The 12,301-nt window shown below is 49.5% G+C and overlaps 2 protein-coding genes across 3 annotated transcripts in view; one reads left to right on the forward strand and one right to left on the reverse strand.

Annotated features, from left to right (window-relative positions):
- LOC308067845 (immunoglobulin superfamily containing leucine-rich repeat protein-like) overlaps positions 1–12,301 on the reverse strand; it is a 142,327-nt gene that overhangs the window by 107,276 nt on the left and 22,750 nt on the right. The window lies entirely within an intron of this gene.
- The window catches only part of INSYN1 (inhibitory synaptic factor 1), a 61,028-nt gene continuing 48,743 nt past the window's right edge, over positions 17–12,301 (forward strand). The window contains exon 1 of one of the 2 annotated variants that reach the window (XM_080397377.1): positions 17–12,214. The gene's annotated coding sequence lies outside the window, so the exon portion shown is untranslated. The remainder of the gene's footprint in view (positions 12,215–12,301) is intronic. The other variant, XM_080397379.1, reaches the window with a different exon arrangement.

The following is a 12,301-nucleotide window of genomic DNA, read 5'->3' on the forward strand; positions in this document are numbered from 1 at the left end:
GGGTGCTGAGGATGGGGGAGCAATAGAAGGGGTATAAAACAGCAGAGGAGGAGAGCAGGGAGGGAGCCTGCAGCTGATGGTCAATTCAAGAAAATCATCATCCAATAAAACCTTTTTCCAGCTGCTCTGAGGTCTGTAGTAATACACTACCAGGCTAAAAAAAAAACCCTAAATACAAATGTACAAAGCCGTTTTTACCGAATAGTTATGTCCCAGATTGCTTTGCTTTCCCCTGGATTGTTCACCCTGAGGATCAAGCTTTAGGATAGAAAGTTGCTGCCAGCTTCCCAAAAGCCAGAGATTTCCATTTCTCCTAGAAACCACCCAAAACCCACAGGATTTAACAGTCTAGACAACCTTTATCCCGGCCACTTTCAACATTTAACTGGGGCGACCTAACCTGGAGGTACCTGTTTCCCTCCCCGCCCAGCCAACATCCGCCACTGCCTTAATACTTCTTTTTATACTAAAAAAGAAGCAAAACGCTATTAGTATCAATTCCCCTCCTGTGGAGAGGTTCATTGCAGATTCAGATGGATCAAAGAATTCCCAGCAAGAAACTGGGACGTGCTCCCATGCTGGGATGGCCCCTCAGACTGGCCAGTCCCTGTCCTGTGAAGCAAGGGGATGGATGGCTGCAAGAAGCAATGAGATGCTGTCACAGGCTCCGATGATCCTGCTCTCCTCATGTACCGGCAGTTGAAAATCACCAACTCATGTTCTCATTGATGGAGCAGGCCAAGTGCTTGCAGGGTGCTGAGCCCCAGTGGCTGCATAAAGGCGCAGAGCAACCAATGATGATACTGGCCCCCCATCGCACATACATGGAATAAAATGTAATAGAAAACAGAGGAGCAAGGCCAGTATTAGCACAGCGGAGGAACTTTGAGGGCTGAAAAAAAGCTGGGGCAAAAAGAGTTACCACCTGGAGGGACAAGGCAAAGGCAGTGTGAGTTATTGCACCCATCCAGCAGTCAGGGAGATGGGGGAAAACCCCAACTACCTCTTTCCAAAGTCCCACAGAAAAACTGTAGGAAATCCCAGCCACTCCTGAGCACCCTTCAAACCCAAAAACTCATGAGGACCGAGCCATGTCTGAGACATGCAACCAGCCTCAGGCTTCGCCAACCCCTGCCTTGCTTCGATGCTGTTGACACACAGCTCTTAAGTCAATCCGTGCACAACTAATATGCTACATCTGCTGTGTATTTTGCTCAGCATTTGTTTGCTTTAGTTCTGTTGAATCTCTTCCCGCGCTCCCTGGTAAGCTCTAATGATGTGTGGCGGCTGCTGTTGTTGCACCATTACGCCACGATAATCTTTGGACAATTATTTGCTGGATTCACCCCATTGCTGGATGAAACGGTGCTTTCACCAGCTGTCAGTTATACATTTCTCCAAGCCGAAGCCAGACCACAGGGAACTGTCCTGGCAGTAAATTAAGAGTTGCCATGCCAGGAACATCCTAGAGAAGCATCTCCAGCTTCAGATGCTCATTAGTGATTAAGCATGCGTTGGGTGAGGTTGGGTTCTGACACAGCAGGTGATGCCTATGAGTGATGGAAGCATCTGCACCCAAAGTGAAGGTAGGGATGGGTGCCGGGTGCTTGCACACTTGGCTCCTAAAGACACAATTTCTTCTTCAATTATTCCAGTTTTTATTTTCCCTTAACTCATAGGAAAAGCAAGACTTTTCTAAGCCAGACTCACACAAGAAAAGGCAGCAAGAGGCCACAGGCTGATTCCTCACTATGGTGTCTCCGACAAAGGTCACCATTCCCTGGCCCCCCTAGTCCATGCACTGCCCTGCCATGCTTGTGGAGCTCCCCAGGTGGAGCAGACAGCCCATAAATCCAAAACAAATTGTCACAGCAGAGGGGAAAACCCATGGAGCTGGTGGGTTGGAGGGTCTGGCCTCTGTGTCAAACTTGTAGGGGGGGAAATGATCCAGCAAAGCTCCAAGGGGAGCCTTGCAGGAGAGGGAGGGATGTTTCTGTACTGGGGAGGGCTGGGGAGATGGCTCAGGCCCTTGTGTTTAAAGCTTTTAGTCTCAAAGATACAAAAAAAGGGATTTTTTTTTCATGGCTTTTATTTTAAAACAAACCCTCAGAAGCTAATTTGGCTTGGGGGATCCTCCTAGAACATCTTGGAGGTAACTCGATTGCACATCAAAACACCTGGTACTTTACAGGGAGCTTTCATCTTCCCTCACCGCCTCTGCTGTTCCTGTAATTAGAGACAAAGGTCCTTTGTCTCCAGCTAAACCTCCCTTTTCCCTCTCTCTTCCAGAAGATACGAACTCCAACTGGGTTTGATTTTTGATGACCAGCCTTTTTTTTTTTTTTTTAACAAGCTTACTCCTGTGTGCCCCATTAGCCTGGTTTCAAGCCATTATGGTTGGGGTTTTTTTGCAGCATCCTCTTCCCTGCATCATTAATGTTGTTACACATCAGGTCCTAAATACACTCCCTCAACCCATCCACAGGCGTGCTCAAGGCTCGGTGGCTTTCTAACTAACTGCTCCGGTTTAAGTGATGCCCTCCTAGGCCAGCAGCAAGCAGACATCCTTAGGAGCTCGGCATTTTTTTCACCCCTCCTCTTTTAAATAGGGTTTTCCCTTCCACTCCTCATCTCCAGGTCAGGAAGGAGAGAGGAGGCACTTCTCATGCAGCCCTGGAGCTATTTTGCCCTAGGACATGTATTAATGGATTACAGAGATAAGCAGCTGCTTACATCTGTTCTCCCATTAACTTCCCATCAATGATGCATGAACCCATCTCCACAGGCTCAACCTGTCCTCAAAAACCCAAATTAAGATTGGGATTAACAGCCCCCCCTGGACAGATATTACACCGTTTGCTTTCATTACTCGTGACTAAATGCATCACTCCACTAACCATCTCCAAAAGGGGATGGTAGGGCTGTGCTGAGCACGGGTCATGATGCTCTCAAACCCCAGCAGCAAGCACAGCCGGGAAAAAGAAACCAAGCCAGGATGTCATGCAGAAATATCTGATGGGATAATAAAATGGGAGTCCTGAAGGAGAAACCCAAGCTTGCTTTCAACAGCGGGCACTGGCCTTCAGATGGCCCAGTAGTTTGGGGAGCTTGCCCAGAGCCCCAGGACTCTGTAGTGATGGATGAGGGATGTATGTGGTACCCAAGCTCAGTACTCAGTGTTTTCCTTGAATACCCAATTATAGTGCTCATGGGATTTCCAGGGAGACGCTACTACCTCCGTTTTGTTCTCCATGGCTGGCAGAAGCACTCCTGCCAGTGGTACCTCCCTTCCTGTTTACACTCATTATATTGAGAAACGAAATCAAATAACACGGGGTCTGGATGTGCTACAGCCAGTATCGGGATCTGGGTAACACACCGGGTACCCGCACACAAGGTTTGCTCTCTCAACGAAGGCTGAGCTGGAGCATCACCTTTATGAGCCTGAAAATAGGATGCTGCTTTGAACAATGCTGCCACGAGTCCAACCCCAGGGGTGCCAGGAGCTCCTTTCCCCTTCCTTAGCTATGGCCACAACGCGGATCAAAATCCTGAAGAACCCAAAAGCTCAGGAGCTGCCGGGGTATCCTTTGCATGCCCCACAAGCCCAAGCCTTATTTGTTTGTTAGGAAAGGATAATAGAAGAAATAGCTGGGAGAAAAACAAGCAGGGAGCAGCAGAAAACATCCGATATATTAAAACAATCAAGAAACCACCACAATTAAATCCACTATTACTCTCCGAGGGGCTCGTAACCCGCGTCCTCTTGCAATACACCAAACCACCCCAAAACCTGCACTGAGAGATTCCTACAGTTCTTGTGACCAGGGGAAAAGGGAAACAAGGTAAATACATTCACCCCTGGTCCAGTACAGTCCAGGAGCTACACACAAGCCAGATGCTTTCTGGGTGTAAATACCACTGCTTCTGTACAACCGGCATTTGCTCCCGTCCTGTCTCCAGCAGGATAAGCCAAAGCCAGTAAAAACCAGGGAACAAAAGACCTTTTGGTTGTTAGCCTGGCTGCCTTTCTAGGAAAGGAGAAAATACAGCAGTGAGTTTCTGGAGCAGCAAGAGTTAAAAGGTTCTCCTCATCTGTCAGCACCATCCAGTCTCCTATGAAGTTCAGGAAGAAAAAGAAAGGGGGAAAAAAACCCAAACCCTGACATCAAATTAAAATGGCAGCCATCCTTTTCTCCCATTACTTTAAACCATGAGCTCACACAGCATCCTGCTTTCAGGGAGAATCAAAGTGATTTTATTCCCCCGCAAAACAGATGCTCGAGAGTCCAGCATGTGGCAGGAGGACATGGCCACAGCAGCATCCTTTGGGCAAGGCACCCTCACACAACATATCAAACAAGCATCACCATCAGCTGCCTCCATCCACAGTTAAATCAAACCCAATTATGACAGGTGCAATTTTATATCACCGTTTGGCTTTTATTGCCATCGTAAACGGTCCAGCTGGCACCAGGCTGGCGGTAGTTCATAGCGAGCGATGTGCTGAGACAAATAAAAGGAGGAGAGGGGGGTTTTCTTTCATGCTGTTCCTGAAATCAGTCCCTGCATGGCTCAGACCAACCCTGGGGCCAAGGCTGGCTGCTTCCCTGCTGGCTTGTCTTTCAGCACATGGGGACAGCCTTCTCCTGCACCTTGCAGATCTCCTTCTGAAAGGGTGTCCAGCCTTCCTGGACCCCTTTGCCCTTCAGGGCTGCCTCCCAAGAGACTCTGTCAGCCTGGCTCCTCAAGCAGCCAAAGCCTGCCCTCCAGAAGCCCATGGTGGCAGTTCTGCTGATCCCACTCCTTACTTCTCCAAGAATCGAAAACTCTTATCATTTTGTAATCGCCATGCCCAAGACAGCCTCTAACCATCACATCACCCACAAGTCCTTCTCTGCTCACGAACAACAGGTCCAGCAGGGATCCAGGAGGTCCAGGATCAGCTGAAAACCCACCTGTCCCACCAGTCTTGAGGGGCACACCTTCTCCTGGGGGAGCATCACCAGGGATGGGAACAGCAGAGTTTTAAGAGCAAATAGCAAGGGCAGCTCCATAAACCAACTCCATGATCTCCCCATGGTGGGGAGGGACCCGGAGCACCCCAGCAGGAGATGTAGGGGACTTCGACCCTGTTTTAAATTAACTTGAGAGGTTTTAAGTTAACTCCAAGGGCTAGGAAAGGCCAGCTCACCCTCTCCCCAGCTATTTAGAGCCAGTTCAAGGAAAAAAAATAAAAAGCAAACGTAGCAGGAATCGCCCTGTTTACCCAAGCGATCACACAGCTCCAAGTAAACCCCGGAGGAGGATGAAGTGTCTTGGCCGCTGCAGTAGAGCATCACAGCAGCTGGTGTGTGGAAAGGAGGAAGAGATTTACTATCCCTGGTGCGTGTGTTTCTCCTTCCCCACCTCCTCTTTTTTGTAATAATAATTGTAAAACGGGGAAAAAAAGAAATCTCCTGCACCTCCCCATGATGCTGCCTTATTAAAAAAAGTGACAATTAGTCATTTGAAGAAGCAACAAAGAGAGCCGTCGTCGGAGAGGCGTGATTTGAATTTCAATGTGCTATGGGAGGGATGGGGAGCTGAGGCTCTGGGAGGAGAGCTGCCAATCTCCCTGTAAAACCCACAGCCACCCCTTTCCACCCCGGCTCTTATAGCTTGGGGGCTCAAATAGAGCTCACAGCAAGCACCCTGCTTCATCTCCCCCCAAATCCACCCTGACTTGCTCCCCTGGCTCAACTCTCTGCCAGGTTTAAGCACAGGCGCTTTGCATGGGACACTGCGCAAGGGAGGGGATTAGCTCCCCTGCAAAGATGCTTTGCTACTAGACACCATGAGCAGAAGGACTGGGGGACCCAAAAGTCTCACCCCGAGGCAGCTGGACCCCAACAAGCCTGACCCAGCAGCCCTGAGCAGCTTTCTGGGTCTCACGTCCAGGGATGCAAGCTGGGGTGGGAAGGGTGGGAGGGTGGACAGATGGGTGCAGGCTGGGGTGGGAAGGATGCAGGGGTCCTCTTTCCCACACCTCTCCGTCTTTCCCCGTTCAATCCCTCCAGAGGGTTTTAATGGAAAATTAAGTTGACGGGAGCTGGAGATTTAATATAAAAGCTGCATCTCACCTTGTATCTGATGAACGCATTCATCGTCTCACTGATTTCGTGCATCCCATGAACCCCTGGCTCTAATTTGCCAGGAAAAGCCCCAGAACATGACCCAGGATCACCCTGAAGACTCAGGATCAAACCTATGAAAACAGAAACCAAACACATTTCTGACCCCAACCAAACGCACCCAAGGGGGTTGTAAGGGGTTACATCCCCCCCACAGCCAATGCCCCTGGCACAGGTAAGCCCCCAGACCCCATCTGCCCCAGGGAGGGTCCCAGCTGCTAGTCCTTCTTTTATAGCACATTTCATGTTTTACCCAGGACACGGCTCTGAATTCAGAGGCGGAGAGCCGCCAGACGGAGAGAATATTAATGCAGCCCCGCAGTCCAACAAATGAACAATATCTTTATTAGCATCTTCCTTTTATTATAGGTTATAGCGATACTTTTTTTCCCTTCACTGCCTTTCTCTTCCTTCTTTTATTCGCACAAACCATGACATTTATGGGACCAGACAAGCAGGATGTCTTTGCCCAGTACCCCCCAGGGAACATAAGGCCATCCTGGGGGCAATGATCCCCTTTCAAGGAGGGCAGAATACAGGTGTGGTGAAGGAATTGCAAAGGCTGAGAAGGGGCTGGAGCATTTCCCCCATCATCAGCAAAAAGGGGGGGAAAAACAACCTCCCAAAGCTTTCACTTCCTGACGAAAACACTGAGCCGGGGGCTCACCACCCCGACGAGCCAGACATCGCAGATGGAGGAACAACAGGCAGAGCTAGACATGCTCCCCAGCGCCAAATATAGGAGACCCATCTTCTACCTCCTTGGAGTCAGCCCATTTACACTGCAAATAAAAACTCCCTGATTATCAAGCTGGAGCATCCCTTTGCCGGTGCATTCCTGACACCACGTTCCCCTGGGGACCTCCCATGTCCTCCAGCATCTTCAGCTGCCACAGTGAAAGCTCCCTCCCACCCATCCCCACAGGCTGCTCTTGGTACCCTGCATCCTGGGGGAGACAGAGATGCTCGGTGACGTGCTTAAAAGCAAGCTGACCTCTTTAGCCATGCATGGATGCTGCTGAACAGCCGGCGGGCCAGGGAAACATCTGTGGCTCCCCCTCCTAGGGGATGCAAACAGCCTCCGGGTGAGGCTGGGGGGCTCGGCAGGATCAGGTCCAGCACAGCTGCTGGAGGTTCAGGCAGGAGGGTCATGCTCAAGAAAAGGGTGCCTATATAATAATAAATATAACGACTATGTGGCCACCCTAGCAGAGCTGTAGGCTTCCTAAAACCATCCCAACCTGCTGCCGAGATCCCCAACGAGCAACACAACTTGATTTGCAGAGGAGCAACCCCGTGGTTTAATCTCAGTCCATCCTCATGGAGTGAAAATGGATTTTTTTTTTATTATTCTTTTTTTCTCCCATCCTGTAGGTGAGACTTTGCATTTAGAGGAAAGAGCAGATTGTAGCTTTTAATTAAAAACTCTAAGCCTTTTCCTGCTTTGAGTTGCACTAGAAGCAATCTCTACACCACGTTCAGCAGAGAGGAAACAGCACTGACTGCTGCTCTGCTTTAAAAAAAAATAATTAAAAAATAAAATAGCACAAGCCACAGAACAGGGAGTTCTTCCAACAATCTGTTTTCTGTACCCTGGAAAATAATAGCAACCCATATGGAAAGCCCACACAGCTATTTTCCAGGTGCTTTGTGCGACGTGAAATCCACGGAATAAATTACCTGTGTAATGGGGGGGGGGGGGGGGGGGGACGACACACTGGGGCTGTGTTTATTTGCTGCATCTCATTCCCTTCAGATGCAAACATGCGGCATGGTGCAGGATTTCCTCCTCCATGGGAAATGTCACCCTAAATATCAGCAGCATGGGGCATCATCACAGCAGAGCCCTGTTTCCAGCCCAGCTGGGAGTAGTCAAGGAGGAGGAAAAAGAAAAAGGCTGAGAAATACGTTCCAGGTATATATGATCACAGAACTGTCAAATGTAATGTTTTTCTCCATGTTGCTTATTTGAAGTGTTTATAGGGTGCCTGGGTCCTGCAGCTGAGCTGGCATTGCTGGGTACCTTTATGGGGCTGGGGCGAGGGAGAAAACCTAGCACTAAAAGGGACACTGAGGCACTGTGACAGCAACAGATTTGCTTCAGGACGATGCTTAAGTCACATACATGAAGGAGACCAGAGCAGCCAAATAAGTGATGAAAATATTCCGGTTGTGGAGATGCCAGCAAGATTTTTGGCTGGTCCATGAACACAAACCTGAAGCCCCTTGCAGGCACGTTCTCACATCCAAAAAAGCCCCTCAGCACTCCCCTGCACAGCCAACGAGCCCTGCTATTCCATGAGGAGATGAAGGACATGGGGACATGCTCCCAACGAGGATGGTCTCCTTGGCTGGACATTTCCCAAACACCTTGGAAAGCTATTTTCACTCAGAAAGCACCAAAAGGCATACGGTAATTCTGTTCTCCTTCTGTCTCAGCTCTTAAACTGTTGGGGTTTTTTTATTATTTTATTTCTTTCCTGGCCAAAACAACATCAGTTTGGGTACATGCTGAGGCTGCCTGAATCTCCCCTTCAAGGACGTGCAGGACCTGCAGCAGGTCCTGGCATGGGGTCACCACCTTCTTACAGCATTGAGCACACCCTAAAAATCCTCTGCATCTCCCTTTGAGCCCCCTAAACTGCCTCTGAAAGGTGTAATCCCTTCTTCCTCCTGCTTTTAACCCAGAGCAAGCAGATCTCCATGGCTGGAGCCTCCAGGACAGGCTCTGCTCCAGGTCCTAGAATGGTTTCATCTCCTGGACATCAGACATGTATGGCAAGGACAGAGCCAGGCTCCCACATCCCAAAAATTTATTAGGGTTACCCCCACAGAGACTGCTCCGGTGGGATGCAAAATATATGTAATTAAACTGGAAATCAAAGGCTTTTCAACCCAATGGGAAGAAAAATAAGCCTTGCTTTCTGCAGAGCAGGTGCCAGCATCTTCTCAGGTGAAGATGAATGAGATGGTTTGATTTCTTCCCTTTCCTTGAAAGCAAAGCACCCAAGAGACATCTCAGCAAAGACCTGCACAAACTGAACGCAGAGTCTCGAGCTCCCACTCCTCCTCCTGAACTGCATCGACATGTTTTTCCCACCTCCCCACCCTTAAGCCGCTTACTTACGGAAAGATGTAAGCAAATCCAGACAGAAAATGAAAATGCTGTAAAAAAAAAAGTAAGACTAATTAAAGCTACAATCATTCCACGCTGCAAAATCATTTCAGGTTTTCCTAGCCGATAAATCAGAGGGGGATGGTGCCTGGGATGCTCGTCCACCTGGTTGAGCTCTTAGAGCCATTTACCAAGCATTGCAAACAGATTATGTGATTAGGAGGGAATAATTAGGAAGCTGGACCATAAACTTTTATAATTTATGAGCTCTTTTCCTCCCTTCATGTCTGCTTCTACCTCAAAGGCATCGCCCAGTGCTACCTTTGATCCCATCTCCTCAAGCCCTGGATTTTTCTTTTAAACTCTCTACCCCTGGCCTGATAATCCATCCTTGCACCGAGTCAGCTCCGTTCTCACCCTCTGCTGTTCTTTCAAGCCTTCCTAAACTGCAGGCAGAAGAGCGGAGCAGGTGGTTTTGTCCCTCCTTCCCCTCCTCATAGGATATCACAGTCCCTGCCAGGGCTAAAATGTGGGGGGGGGGGGGCATGCGCAGCTCCAGCATGTCCCTCGGGCCATGCTTTTGGGGAGCCCTATCTCATTGTAAGGTCTACAGGGAATTAACAAATCCTCCAAAACCTGGCCAGCAAGGAGGGTGTTCTGCCTCAAAATGGGGGCAACTATGGGTACCCCAGTTTGTTGCAGCAGGATGCTTATGGGTAGGATGCCAGGCTCAGCCCAAGCCATCCTGGTCCCTCACCCCCATGCTGCCTGCGAGCGGGTCCTGCCCCATCGTGTCCACCCTCCCTAGTTCCTTCCTGCCACAGAGGCACAGCACCCAGCACCATGAGGAGCATCCCTGCAGAGCTGGCACAGGGCAGCATCACCCTGCTCTGTGCCCACCCTGACTATCTCAGCCCAGCAGGCACCTGCTTAAGCAGGGACCCCACTCCCACAGATCCAAATTTGGGGTCCAGTTCCCACGTCCCAGTCAGGAAAGCCATGCCCCAGAAGTACTAATAAGCCCCCGTGCCTGGCAGCAGCCACGTGTGGGGGATGTTCATCCCCAGCCTGCTCCCCAGGGAGATGTTAGTAACACTAAAGGGCTCTCTAAGGTCTTCAGACCCCCCCAGACAGTAAGAAAAGCAGGTTACAAGGTCAGCCCACACCCAGAGGGAAGAGCAGGGCGTTCCAATGCATCAGGGTTTCCCCCCACCCCAGAGGAAGGGATGCACAGCAGCATCAGGACAAGCCACAGAGGGGGACATCCCATTCCAGGGTAGGGCTACTATCGGGGATGCCCAGCAGCCTACAACCCACCACCACCCCCAACCCAACATGTCCCCGCACCCCACAACAGCCAGCACCAGCCCTGAACCCCATCACCTACACCACACTCACCACATGATGTCCTGGCTTTAGGGGATTGGTGATGGCCCATGGGGGGTGGGGGGTGGTCCCTGCAAGGACACACACTCCTGAGGTCACCATAGCACTACAGTTCCTCCAAAAATACAGCTGCCCCCAACTCCCCCAGCCCTCTAATAAAGCCTCAGCAGCACCCACAGGTGCCAACAGTTGTGGTCCTGCCTCAAGCCCACCCCAGATGCCCTACCAACAGCAGCAATTAGAAAACCCCAATTAGAAAACTCGATTTCAGGGTATTAAGCGAACCAACAGGGATGTGGTGGCAGTGGGATGAGCCTGGGTCTGCATCCAGAGAGGCAAAGCTGAGGGATGCTGAAAGCCCTTGCACGAGCCAAGGACCAGACCAGAGGATGGACAAGGACTAAGTTTTTTTTCTACTAAAGTGACTTTTTCTGTTCTTGATGAATTGAAAATGTGTGAGTGCTGGTTTTTTAAACACAGGCAAGAGCCTGTACCAGCCCTGAATCCATGTGGAAAAGGCTCAGGTGCATCATTTTGGGCACCACCCCTCCCCGAAATTTCTTCCTTTGGAGCCATCCTGCTGTGAATAAGCAGCACCCAAGAGCCATTTCTCCCTGAGATACCAGCTTCTCTCCTAAATTTGATTAAAATCAGGCAGCTGAATAACCTCCCAGATGGGAGGATGGGACAGACAGACGGATGTATGCAGAGCACCCTGTTTCTTCCAGAACTCCCCCCAAAAAGCCACTAAGCAGCCCCTGCTCCCATCACCTCACTGGGGACAGACCAGCACGTATCTTCAGGGTTAATATTATTCCCATTTTTGGGTGCTGGCTACCAAAAACACATTGTTTGAGCCTGGGGGGACCCTCCAAGCCCTCGCCGTGAGCAGACCCTAGGGAAGACGCTCATCTCCAAGTTGCCTGTCAGCCTCAGCACCGAATTTACAGAATAAAACCAGCCCAGGGTGTGAAGAACTTAATAATACAAGCTGTTGCATGACAAAGCCTGGAGAGTAATATCCATATTATGGTTATTATTAACTCAGAGAACTTCCTATGTTTTGTCCTGCCTGTAATTTAAACAGATCGTTGGTTATATTTGGGTCCTTTCACAGGGGAAAAAGCCACAAGTTATACCCAAGGAACCACTGGAAGTGTCTGATGAGCAACATTTCTCTTTCTAGACCAAAATCTAAATATGAAAAAAATGTATTTAAAATATTATATAGGTTTTTTGCAACCTCCTAGCACTGGCAAAGGCTTTACCACCACCTTGCTGGGTGTCCTTGGCCTGGCAAAGCAGGCATGTCCCCATGCAATGGGACATCTCACATGGGGATCGGACAGTTTCACCAGGGGTTCCCCTGAGACATTTCAGTTCTCATCTGATGGAATTTTTTTTCCTTTTTTTCTGTCCTTTCAATGTCCCTGCTTATTTGCTCAGCTGTTGCTCCTGAGTTCTAATGGCTGGCAGCATTTGATGAACGACACAGAGCTCCTTCCTCATTAAAATCCGAAGTAAGTAAGTAAGAAAGTAAGTAAGAAAGTAAGTAAGAAAGAAAGTAAGAAAGAAAGTAAGAAAGAAAGTAAGAAAGAAAGTAAGAAAGAAAGTAAGAAAGAAAGTA

This window comes from Falco punctatus, assembly GCF_963210335.1.
Source record: "Falco punctatus genome assembly, chromosome: 7".
Classification (NCBI taxonomy): domain Eukaryota; kingdom Metazoa; phylum Chordata; class Aves; order Falconiformes; family Falconidae; genus Falco; species Falco punctatus.